At 50.3% G+C, this 12,900-nt stretch overlaps 1 long non-coding RNA gene across 2 annotated transcripts; it reads left to right on the forward strand.

Moving 5' to 3' along the window:
- The first annotated feature begins 396 nt into the window (after positions 1–396).
- On the forward strand, positions 397–10,027 carry LOC130523176 (uncharacterized). Of its 2 annotated transcripts, XR_008949816.1 has the most exons (5): positions 397–2,633; positions 2,769–5,843; positions 6,640–6,914; positions 9,101–9,514; positions 9,838–10,027. It is a non-coding gene; the product is annotated as an uncharacterized LOC130523176 (long non-coding RNA). The 2 variants fall into 2 exon arrangements; XR_008949815.1 differs by lacking the exon at positions 9,838–10,027 and having other exon boundaries at positions 9,101–9,786.
- The last annotated feature ends 2,873 nt before the right edge of the window (positions 10,028–12,900 follow it).

The following is a 12,900-nucleotide window of genomic DNA, read 5'->3' on the forward strand; positions in this document are numbered from 1 at the left end:
GACAGGCTCCTCCCTCCAGATGTGAGGAGCAAACCTGCGCCAACTCCTCAACTGAGAAGACAAAATGAGTCTCATCCTGAACCCAGACCTTTGTCCTTTACCAGATCCTCTTAGCCTGAAACAGGACCTCCTCACCTTAGTCAGGGTCTCCATACCCGAAGCAGGACCTCCTCACCTGAAACTGGACCTTCTCAGCTGAGCCTCCTAAGACCTCCTAATCTGAGCCCGGACTCTGGGTTGCTGTGTCACTCCTCTCCATATGAGCCTGAGCTGGAGCCCCCTCAGGTGAGCCCCCCTCACACCCGATCCAGTGTTTGTTAGCAGTAAGAAGATCTGGCATTGATCCAGTGGTGCGGTCGTCCCAAAGCTTCCGTGCTGATCCAGCTGTGGTGTCAACATCTGCATGAGTTGAACCCCAAACACCAGACCGGCTCCCCGCTGTGGGGGGGTGTGAAAAGTCAAGACATCACTTGTTGGTCCTGAGCTGGTTGTGACTGAGGAGATGCGTGGTCTTCTTTAAAGACGCCCCCTTCCCCCTCCACAGTCTTCTGTCTCTTCTTCTGGGGAATTATGGGGTGATGGAGCCGAAAGAAGGTGGAGTGACATTTTAGTGGAGTGAGCGAGGGGAGGGGCAGAGAGTCAGGTGGTGGGGAGGGAATCCTGAGCGACCTCAGGTTTCTGGGTTTTATCTCTCTCCGTCTCCCCTACCACGTCTTACTGTGAGAGAATTTGATGGCGAAACACTCCCCGCTCTCTCAATCCCACTTGAAACGAGCACGAGGTCGGCCAAACTTAGCAGCGCTAGCGGAGGAGGAGGGCTAATCCTTCCCCCCTCCAAACAGGCCGCGCTCCCCACCTCTGCCTGCCTCGTCTAATCTCCGCCGTTCTGTGTTTTTTCATTAAATTTGCGTCAGGACTAATTTCCAGGGGAATGAATACAGATGTCAGGATGCCATCGAATCCCATCGCTTGCTCTTTAATGAGATAACAGGATTTAGTCAAAGAATTAGCAGCACTGAGAGCAAAAATGAGATTAGTTCTGTGGGATGTGGAACTGTGGAGTCACATCAGAGCCGGCCGCCAAATCACAAATCTATTTCTGGTATTAATGATCAAACTAAAGCTGCTGTTGCAGATTGATTCATCAGGCTGCGCGCTTCCATTATCTCCTATTAAGGGAGGAAAAAGGAGAGATTACAGGAGGCCTCCGGGGCCGTTTTAAGGCTCCTGAGAGACGGTTAAAGCTCGTCACCCAGACTGGCTCGTCTCCGTGCTCCCACGCTTTTTAAGCCTGAAATTTGATTATTGTGATGAGCATTTTTCAATTAACCAGCGAGCAGACGAGTTCCTGTCCAAACAAACACGTGCGTGGATTCCGACGAGGAACGCTGATTTCCAGAGCTGAGGCCGGAGCTGCCGGATCAGTGGATCCCGGCCTTCCGGTTCCTCTCCATCGCTGTCGCTGCTCTGAGATGAACCAGAGACGTTTCCGCTTCTCAGGCTCAGCAGGGTGAAGGACCTCAAACAAAGCTGGAAGCTCAGCTCATCCCTGGAATCGTACATCTGTACCTGTTCCTAAAGGGTGGGGGTTGGGGTGGGGGGTGTCCATACCTCCCTCAGATGAGAATTGTGGGAAATAGAAGCTGCAGTGAGCAGAAACCAGCCCCGGGAACACCGGTGGCTGGTCTGGGTGGTGGCAACAGTCCTGAAACCTCCCATTTCACACATGGATGGTGTCCGTGATGAGGAAACACACGTCTGTATCCCAGATAATTACTGGCAGCCTGTTTGTCGACTTCCCGAAGAGACAAAGGGCAAAAAAAATGGAGGAGAAAGAGCATCAGCGCTCCATCACCTCCTTAATTATACAGTGAGAACTGCGTCCGTCCGCAACCACGGCGGCACGCTCCCATCGTCTTCGCCGTCACCTCCTCGCTCTCCTCGCGCCGGTGTTCAGGTGTTTCACAGGTGGGGATCGTCCTGGAGGCGAGAGAAGTCAGGTCGGGACAGTCGGCGGGAATGAAAATAGAAAAAACTTGTCAGATTTAGAAATCAGGCGGCGAACAGGAAATGAAAACGGAGACTGAGAGATGGGAAAGTGGGAGTGGGGGGGGTGGGGGGGTGGTGCTGCAGGTGCCGGGGCAGACGTGAATGTCATTAGCTCCTGAGCCTCAGGTGAATTTGCCACAGTTCCACATGATTAAGCCAGATAATTGTGTGTTGATAGTGAGCATGCTCCGTGGAACACAATTCCAGAGGCCACATTCCAAACAAACAGCCCCCCCATCCACTTGCCCCGCCCCCAGAGGCAGCAGCTCCAAGTGCTCAGACTGATCAATGCCCTTATCGATCCCACCTGCCTGAAACAGGAACCATTAACCCCCTTCAGCCTAACGACTGACAGGGACACGCCTCAAAACAGGAGACCCAAACATAAACACCTGCGTCGCCGTAGAAACAGGCCCGCTCGCCCATCTGCAGGTTACCGGATTCCTCCGCAAAGTGAACGCACGGATGACAAAGTAAGAACCTGCACGTGACCGTCTCAGTCGGGACAGTTGGAGCTCATTTCTGCACCTTCAGAGCGTCAACGGCAACAAGGGTTTATCAGCAGGCGTGACCACGATCTGGAGGTGAGAGACTGCACACACACACACACACACACACACACACACACACACACACACACACTCTCTTTTCTGACTTTTATTTACACAAAAGGCCCATTTCTCCCCAATGTTGTTCCCAAATCTGTCGTCTGAGACCAGCCGCCTGGACAGCTGCCGTCAGTTTGTCCTCATCGGGGGTCTCGACCTGACTGCACTTGGTCGTCTTAAGCGACTCGAGCGGACAAATGCTCACATCCGCCTGGCACGTTGGAGCGGTCTTCTCCTCGCGGGTGAATCCCGGTTTTGCCACTGTTGGCCGACAGTGGGAATGGCGCGGTGTGGGTGAGCAGTTTGCTGATGTCAGCGTTGTGGATGGAGTGTCCCACGGTGGCGGTGGGGTTATGGCATGAACAAGGAACACAGGTGCGTTTTATTGATGGCATGTTGAATGCAGAGAGGCAGCGGGGCGGGAGCCTCGGGCCCCTTGCTGGAACATTCATCCATGAGCATCACCTCACGATGCGGAGGCTGAAAACATCCCAGTTCTTGCATGGCCAGCAGATTCGCCAGACCTGCCCCCCCCCCCCACTGAGCATGTTTGGGGGGCTCCGGATCGCCATGGATGACAGCACGTTCCATTTCCTGCCAATATCCGGTTACTTTGCAGAGCCATTGAAGAGGAGTGGCCCAACATTCCAAGGTTCACTCCCTGGCCACTTTATTAGGTACCTGCTCAATTACCACAAACATCGACGGTAATCAGCCAATCACATGGCTACAACTCAACAGAGCGGATCTAAGTGGGCATGACGTGGTTGTTGGTGCCAGGCTGGTGTGACACACACCCATGTCTAGGGTCTAAACATGGTTCCGTCAGCTGATGCGTGAGGTCAGAACGCTTAATGTTGGACCTTTAGCTTAGTTTAGGGCCCAACTTCCTTTTGATATCAGGGCTCAGCAAGATTATTCATAAATCCTGGAAAATTGGGCTGTAGAAAATAAAGAACATAAGGCTCTCTGACTCCTCTGGAGGTTTGCATACATCTGCCTCACGTGACAAGCACATGACTCCTCTGCTGGCTTCTCTTCATTGGCTGTCTTTGAACCCAAGAATAGTTTTTAAAATTCATCTTCGGACCTACAAGGTCTTCAGAGGCCAAACTCCATCCTGGCTGGAGGAGCTACTAGCACCTTATCATCCAAATAGTCTGCTCCGCTCTCGGGATGCTGGTTTACTTGTGGTCTCCAGCTTTAAAGGTACAATGAGTGGAACCAGCTCTTTGTCCAGGTACGGGAGTCTTGTGATCAGTAAATCGTTGTTCGTAGAATCATTGTGAACCCAGGTACCATCGTGGTGAGGGTCCAGCCCCAGAATCATCCACAACCAGTGTTGAAACTATCCGAAAGTTCTGGGACGCCTGAACTTGTTCTTCTTGGTGTCAGAAGTCCCCAAAGAGGTGGGCGTGTTGGAAGAGCGCCACCTCCAGGCTGCCCAGGGGTGGTGATCCAACACGAACCACAGAGGCAGAGTCGAGGAGGAGGATTGTGATCTTCAGTAAATTCCAACATGGAGAACGTTAAAAAAACAAGGCTGCAAATCTGAGAGAGAGGTGCAACACCGCTCACATTAGCCTGACTGTTAGCACTTAGCTCATGTAGTGAGTGCATGTACAACAGCAGAGTTATCGGCTGTTTATCTTGCTAATATCTTGTTATGTAGCTGGAACGAGCAGCGATTCATTTTGAGCTCGTCGACACCTTGAGGAGTTTTTATCTTCACACCTATTCGTCACAGTTCCGTCTTTTCTGCACGCCTCCCAGATGAACAGCGCGGCGCTAACGAGCGCCTCATCGATCCGTTTAGGAGCAGCGGAGACAAGAGAAGAGACGTGCTGAGTGCAGAGCGATGGCGAGGCCTGCTCCTGTGGAGGAGAAAGGGATCCGATGTGGAAACGATAACCGTCGGGGCGACGTCGTCAACACGCTGCCGAGCGAGCGGCGGCCGACGCGGGCGGAGGTGTCCTGCCGCCGCTCCTGTCACGTTAGAGCCGTACCTGTGAGCAGCTCCAGCTAACGTGTCAAACTTGATTTAAAGTCGCGAAGGCGTCAGATCATTTGCATCTCATTTAACAAAGTTCATTTTGTGTTTAAACCCTCAGTGAAACACAAAAGTTCCGCCTCTCAACTTTAGTGCAAACTCAGCCGCCAACTGCATTTAAAATCGGCTGCAGTAATGAGAACGATCAGGACGGCTGTGAGAGCCCCCCTGCTGGCGGGGTGCAGTACAGCCGTGACCTGCTCTACTTCCCTGTAGATCACGTGGGCTAGCGGGTGGCGGCGGCAAAGACCAGGCGGTTCCCCTGCGTGCGTGCGATAAAAACGCATCTGATTGAAATTGCAGGCCTTTGTGAGACGAGAGCTGGAGTGTTTGGGAGAGACGGCTGTTGACGCGCTGAGGTGCTCCCCTCTTCTCATTTTCAGACGGAAGGTAATTACGCGGGGTGGCAAGACACCCGGGGCGGAGCTCGCCGGCAAATCAGGAGCCGAGCTGGTTAATTGGGGTGTGTGATTACAGAAGGAGGGAATAAGGTGGCGACACACGCGGCAGCGGGATGATGTGGTGGTTTCAGGACGAGGTCGCGCCTGGTTCTGCCGGTTCTCTTTGCTGGTGAAGATAAAAGCTTCCGTTTACTGCATTTGATGCTATTTATATCGGAGGAATCTCACACCCAGAGCAAAAACTGAGGAACCTTTCAGCTGCTTTCGTACAATTAGAAAGAACCTGGATAAAAATCCTCAAATAAAACTGTTGCATGTTCAGCTGTCAAACCCCCAACGTTCTAATTACAGGCTGCTGGAGGGGGAGTTCCTGCTTGACCTCTGAACCCCGTCAAATAAAAGGTTTGCTCTGTTGTTTTGGCATCACAGTGCCTTGCTCATCAGAGGCCAAACCGGCAGGAATGGGGACGAGCTGGCGCGTGACCCTCCTCTCCTTGTGAGCGCCACATTATCTCTCAGCAAGGTGGTCTTCATTGATTCAGCCGCTCCGTGTCCAGTTCTCTCCTTTCATGTCGTAGAACAAAGGAACCCTCTGTGAAGAGAAGGACGAGTTATGGCCGGAGGCGCCTGGACCATCCATCATCCTGCATCTTCACCCCAGACACGGCTCAGCTCTGGTCGACACTCCTCAGGCTGGGATCTTCATCCGTTCTCCTTCCGGGAAGATCAACACACGTTAGTCTTCTTTTTTTTTTTTTAAACCACAAATGTAAACATTGACCATCAGATCAGAGAAGAACGTCTCCTAAAGTTTGAAGTTCTGTCCTGCAGTCAGTGAGCATTCAGATGGTTAGTGATCAGTGACCAGAAAATGAACCAAAGATCCACTTTTAAAATAATTTCTGCTGAAAAGAGACAAAAGAAACGTGTCACAAATGTCACGAAGACGCGAAGGGGTGTGCGCTCTGCTGTCATCCCACCCGCGGCCGCTAGATGTCACTCGAAGACGAGAGAAAAGATGCTCTCGCGTTTGCTCCATAAATCTGTTAAAAACAAGAATAACACGACAGAAACATAAAAGTTGGCGTCAATTGGCCATTTATTTTCGAGAAACATGCATTTGTGTGATGAAAGAGTAAAATATTCATTTTTCATTTGTTCATCTACAGAAGGGATGATGGAGAAAAAAGATGATTTGTTGACTTAAACTGAACAAGATTTTGGTTTTATATAAATATATACTGACAATTTATATTTCTACATTCAGTTGTAGTTTCAGGTTTACCGTTTGTGTTGGTTAATGTGTAAAACTGAGCATTAATGTCATTTCAAGGTGAGTTTTGATGAAAATATTCTTTCAACATTCTAACGTCACAGTTTGAATCCCAGATTTTCCAGGCCTTCAGCCGTAGATGCACGCTTGTCTCTTCAACATGTGGTTATTTACGTTATGTATTATTTATGCAGGTTAACCTTCGGAGAAACATCCATGTGTTTGACGTGTTCTCCTCACACACTCGTGTCCTCGCAGATGGATCGAACTGCTGCTCCAACATCGGCATGGAGCAGATCTGACGTCCCATCTGGAAACCATCCTGTGTGGTTATGACCTCTGGCGAAGCCAAGGGGCGGAGCTAGTCCCCCCAAAATAACAGAAATATAAATGTGTCCATCCCTGAAGAAGTGAAAGCAGTGAATCCAGAGGTGAGCCTGTTGGGGAGGACTGAGGACTCGTGTTTCACCTGTAGTCTCAGAGAGGCAGGTGATCCCGATCCAGGATCCTCTTCTGAAATCACCTTTATTAAGGTATATAATTATTAAGGTATATGATTATTAAGGTATATGATAACGGCGGGAACGCCATCGTGATAACCAACATTTAGGCCCAACTGAGCATCTGCCCACCCTCCACTCTGGGAACAGGCAGCCTTTTAATGAACACGCGGGCCTTTAGATTTTTAATTGTAATTTTAATCCTCTCCACTTGAGGACTTGGAAATGCATCGTTTGAACCCCCCCCCCCCCCAGCATTAAAAGGTGTAATCCCACAGAAATGTAAATCAGCGTTCTTGAAAACAAATTAGGTACAAAGATAACAGGCCCGCTGCTCTGTCAATGAGGACCCCCCCTCCCCTCCCATTTTAAAAAATATATATATCTCCGTTTTCTGTCGTGGGACAAATTGCCTCAGAGCTGTTATCAGGGGTAATGGTGAGCTGTCAACCAGGCTGGCTTGATTACCAGGTTCAAGTAAACAATCCCGTCTAACGGCGGCGGACAGAGCGAACTCTGATGGGCGCCATCACCCCCTCATGATAATTGCTCCTTGAGTTGCCCAGACCCTCGCTTATTTCCCCCCCCCAACCCAGTTTGTTTGGAAAACGAGCGAAAGCGTCGTTGGCTGTGAAAACGTCTGATTTGACGCCCTCACTTCCTGCGTCCTCGTCAGAGCCGCTCCGGGCCCAGGTGCTGATCCGGCTCCTTCAGACAGGCAACCGCTGCGGAGGCACAGGGAGCAGCGAGTCCGCCGGGGCCGCGTCCCTGGGACCCCCGTCCTGATAGCAGAGATAGGCCGCCGAGGTAAGACGAGAGACGTCTTCAGCCTCGTCCATTAGGACGACAATGGCCGCCGTTGTTCAGGGGGGGAAAGTGATGAGGTCGCAAATGGAATCCTGCACAGGGACACAAAAGACGAGGAGATGGTTTCATGCAACCGGACCCTGGGCGAGGTGCCCCTCCGGACACGTTAATTGATCTCATTTGTTACCTGGAGCTGCCCGATCAACCAGCCATCGTTCCTGCTGGGGCGGGGGCCTGGGGGGGGTGGGGGGCAGGTCGTTGTCATGTTTTGTCTGGGTGCAGAAGGAGAGGACGGGGCAGTAAAAGACGGGGCAGAGTTTCATTTAACTGCCTCTGCCTGAAACCAACCCCCCCTCTCAACCCCCCCCCCCCCCCCCCCCCATTACACCTGCACTTGTTGTCCTCGTCCCCCGCCTGAATCTCAGCCAGCACAAAGTGGACGATTGTGCGACGCTCGGCGGAGACAAGCTGCTCAAACATCCGATCAGATTTTATTGGCGCTGATTGGACCCTGGTGGGCCGCACCTCCGGGTGACCTCATTCAGACCAGGGCCCGGTCGGAACCGGAGCGTTTAGTGCTGGCAGTTATGTTATCGGCCTCCCGTAGTGGGGACGATGGGGCAGCGCAGGTGGTCCACACATGCTGTCTGATGACATCACAGCCATGGACGATTGGACAGCATGCTAACGTTAGCATGGTCCGTGGACGGACCAGAATCCTCTCTGGCGGTCTTTGTCGGAAAAGGCCGCGCTCGCCCCGCGTGGGGCGGCGGCGGCGGGAGGGGAAACACGAACGCCGCGTTCATGCTTCCTGCTCAACCGTCGTCCTTCAGCAGCAAAAGTGCAACTCGCGCTTTAGAGGTCCCTGAAAAGTGCTCTCTTCTCTGCCCCCCCCCTCAAGCCTCCTCTCAGCTGGCACGGCAGGGCGAGAGCTCTCCGAGCCGCCCGCAGCTTCTCCTGCGCGCTGTCACACGATGAGTCCGGCGCCGTTCATCCCAATTAGAGAAATGTGGCGTGATGGGGGGGTCAGGGAGAGAGGAATCACATTTTTAGTTCAGCCCCTGTCTGTCAGCTGCCAATTTTGCTGGAAATAAGAGAGTGGCACCAATTAAGGCCGGGGGGCCGGAGGCGGCACCAGCTTTGGCACTGGATCGGCACGTTTGAGGCGCCGGGTGGCATCATGCGAGGCCCGCGTCTCCTCCGACACTAAAGCAAATGAAATGAGACTAATGGGCAGCTCGTTTCCAGCCGCTGATTAAAGGCCTGGGAGCTCCTGAGGCATGGCCCAGGTCCGGGTCCTGGCCCGGCATCACGCCGCCTTCACATCGCTCCTGTAATGTCATTTTGGGCATCGGCACGTCTGTCTCCCCGGGGTGGTCCTTCTACACGCTCTCTCGTTTTGTTTGTTCCAGAGTGAAAGGCGGGCCCAGAAACCTACACTTTTGTCCTTTGGGGTGTTAATTAAGCATCCAAAATTAATCAGCGGACTCACTAGGGCGAAGGGCGATGTGTCCGAAGGCCTGGAAACGGCGTCCGTGTAGCGCCCGCAGAGAAAGAAGCCCTCGGCTATGGCTGGGGCAGCAAAACATGTGCACAGACGGCTACGTGACACAAAAATTCACGTAAGTATAAAATTTTACAGTCATTTTCTCTGTCAGCTTGTCACATTGAATTATAAAGGTTGATTTGCTTATCTGGCTGAGGGAGACGGCGCCGCCGCTCGGCCCAACGCCCTCATATGGTGGACGTCTGCCGGTGAAGGCCTGCGCTAACTCGCCAGGCTGACCCGCCGCAGGTCCGCCTCCTGCTCCACGTCGCGCACAAGTGTGAGAAAATAACTTAGGAGTTTATTCAGGGAGCGTCCTGGAAGGTTTTTAAAAACAAAAATCCTTTTGAATTTCCTTCTGACCCAAGTTTCTCATAATTAAGGTAGATTTCACCTGATATTCACACAGTTGCTGTGTGTAACGTGTTTATGGATTAGATTTAGATTAAGACTTTCAAATTTTTCACATTTAATGTAATTATTGATCATTTCTTTGAGGCTCATTTTTCTAAAATAAGCATTTAATTTTGAATAAAATCTTACTTGGACCCCGAATAAGATTCTTTTGTTTGTTTTTGCCTGATTTTAATTTGGTCCTTTCAGGTTGAATCTTTCCAAAAACACCATAAATGTGGCGTTTGATCGGGAGGACGGATTAGACCTCTGCAGGGTCCATCGCTCCTCTTTCTACCATCTGACTTCAACAGTAAGTTTTGATGCAAAAGTCCTTTTTCCCCTGCGGTTTTCACGTTTTTGGTGATTCCTGATGGCCGAGTCTTTTGTTCTGAAAGCTTCGGCCACTTCCTGTCTCCTTTAACTCACCTCTCTCTCAGATAACTTGGTGTTTGTCTTCTAATTGATCGTTGGAGTTTGCTTCTCTTTCTTTCTTTTTTTTTTTTTAACCACATTCTCTAATTAGCGGCGTGCCTGCAGGCTATTTGTGACCTTTCCGTATGTAAATGGTCGGGTGCGTCCCTGCCGCTCGCCGCTCGCTCTCTGACTTGCGGTGACAGGATGAGTGTCGTCAGACTGAGCCAGCGCTCATGTGTGGATGGATGACACCACTCGTGGCGTGTTTGGCAGCAGCCGCGGCGCTAGCAGGGAGCGGCGTGATTGACAGCTGCCAGGTGTGACATTGCCAGCCCGACAGAGAGCGCGGCGACTGTCTTCTGTCACTTCCTCTTCTCCTCATGGCGCCGCTCTTCATGACTTATGAGCCTTTTCAGCGCAGCTAAAAACACCTTTTATCTTGAATTTCACGTGTGTTTTTCATCAAATTCCTTCATGAAAGACTAAAAAGTGCAACGTGGCCGCTGGAAGGATGTTCGCCGTCAGGGTTTAACCTGGTTCACCTCTGACAGAGCCGCAGAGCAGCCATTTTATTACAGTATCGCAGCTAAAATGCATAAACCACCAACGCTGATTGAGAGAAATCCACCTGAGCAGCAATCAACCTGCAAATGGGTCATATTTCCAATATTCATCTTTCTGACCTGATGTTTGGAGCAAATGAAGCAGCGGTGAAACAAGCGGTGGTTCGAGGGATGTTTGGGTTGGAGGGCGATCCGATCACAGCCGTAGGGGTCAGGCCCCCGCTTTGACTAATGGACACCCCAGCAGAGACGTCCAGAGCTGGTTTCACTCACATTAGCATACGTTAGCTAACCCTAACCCCGACCAAAGGGAACCCCAGGCCTTAATGACTGAGTACCAGGTGACCTCTGACCCCTACAGGTATTTCAGGAGCCTCTTTTTTTATCCCGGATAAGACGGCGTGCGGAAAAACAGCTAAATATGGACACTTCTGTCGTCACTTGCTCATTAACATGCTAACTTAACATGCTAACTTAACCTTGCTTCAGACAGCACCAGTTTCTGTTCGCTGTGTCTGCGGCCATGACTCCAGCCCGTTTACACCACCATAGTAATCCTTTAACTGGAAATAATCAGCTCGTGTGATCATCGTGTCTGACGTGTTTACATGCACGTACAGTCTGGATTTGGCAAACACTGACCTCAGACGCTCTCGGGCGACTTTCTGCCGGTTTCGTTTTTCTACTGTTTGTTAATCTGACTTCTTCTAAAGCACATCACATGATCCTCGTCTCGGCAAATTTTTTTTTATTTTTTTCAACAAACGCAACGTTGAAAACAGCTCATATTCTAGCGATTGTCATAGCAACCCAGATCTGGGTGTAGTTAGCCTCGGTGGCGAGCGTGGCGAGCTGGTGTGTGGTTACTGTGGGCCGGTGAAGAGAGATCCCACTTACTCAGTGATTAAGATCTGTTGACCTCCTCAGAGGCGAAGCCGTGGGCCCCCCGCTGTCCAACCCCCCGACCACAAAACACGGAGGGGATGTGACATCAACATTATTTCCTCACCGAGCACCTGCTCGCCCGCCACTGCGACCCCCTCCTCCCCGCCGCCTCCAGCCCTGGTGGTGGTGTCCCTGGCCGGGGCCAAGGCCGCACCGCATTCCTGCCCGACACTGATGCGAGGTGACCGGACCGGCCGGTTCACACGACCCCTGCAGGGGGAGGAGGAGGAGGATGAAGGGCACAAACAGCCACGAGAGAGAACGATCGCAGCCGGAGCTGACGGGTTCAGCAGAGCAGCTGAATGTCAGAAACGGCGGCCAAAGCCGACTCAGCGCACACGCCGCCTCAGATAAAGTCGCCAGGGAAAAGTTCCTGTTAGCATGCTTCGGAAACTCTGTTTAACTGGGTACGTGGTTGATAAAGTCCCAATTTAACACCTCCAAACATTTTTATTTCCTAAAATACAGAAGTAACACATTTACCACCCTTTAAAAAAACAAAAGACAAAAAAAGGTGGCGCTTATTTATGTGAAATGATCACACGAAATGTTTCTTCTAGTATCAGGAAAATAAAATGTTTATGTGTATTAAGAAAATCTGAAGACCGTGTGTGTTAGCATTAGCCCGCTAATAACAATAATAATAACAATAATGATGATAATAATAATAACAACATCAGCAATAATAATAGTGATAATAATAATAATAACAAAAATATCAATAATAATAATTTTGTATAAAAGTATAGATCCTTTTTTCATTGTCTTATTGTTGTTGTTTTTATTGTCATTACATTTTCAGACACATTAATATTTCTGTTTTATTCTGTTTTTTAGGTTTTTAAGTTTAAGTTTTAGGTGAATTTTTCTTGACAATTGACAAAAACAAATTATAATATTTCAACTTTAGTGTTTTGTGGTGTTTCACCTGCTGACTCACATCTTAGAAGTAAAAATCTTTTTTTTTTAACTAAAAACAAACATTTGATTCATAGAAATGTTTCACAAATTTAAAGCTGAAGAAAAATCAAATTCTTTTGACCAGAAATGAAAGAATGTTTCATAAAGATGTGAAAGATCCATTTAGTCATTTTATCTGTCTCTTCTTGTCTTATTTAACGAAAATATGTTTCATAAAATGCTGCATCATTAGCACAAATCCTCCCTCTACTCCTCCTGCTCCTCTTCCTCCTCCTTCTCCTCCTCCTGCTCCTCTACTCCTCCTGCTCCTCTCCTCTTCCTCCTCTTCCTCCTCTTCCTCCTCCTGCTCCTCCTCCTGCTCCTCTACTCCTCCTCCTCCTCCTACTCCTCTACTCCTCCTGCTCCTCTTCCTCCTCCTGCTCCTCCT

Source organism: Takifugu flavidus, chromosome 3 (genome assembly GCF_003711565.1).
Source record: "Takifugu flavidus isolate HTHZ2018 chromosome 3, ASM371156v2, whole genome shotgun sequence".
In the NCBI taxonomy this organism is placed as follows: Eukaryota; Metazoa; Chordata; class Actinopteri; order Tetraodontiformes; family Tetraodontidae; genus Takifugu; species Takifugu flavidus.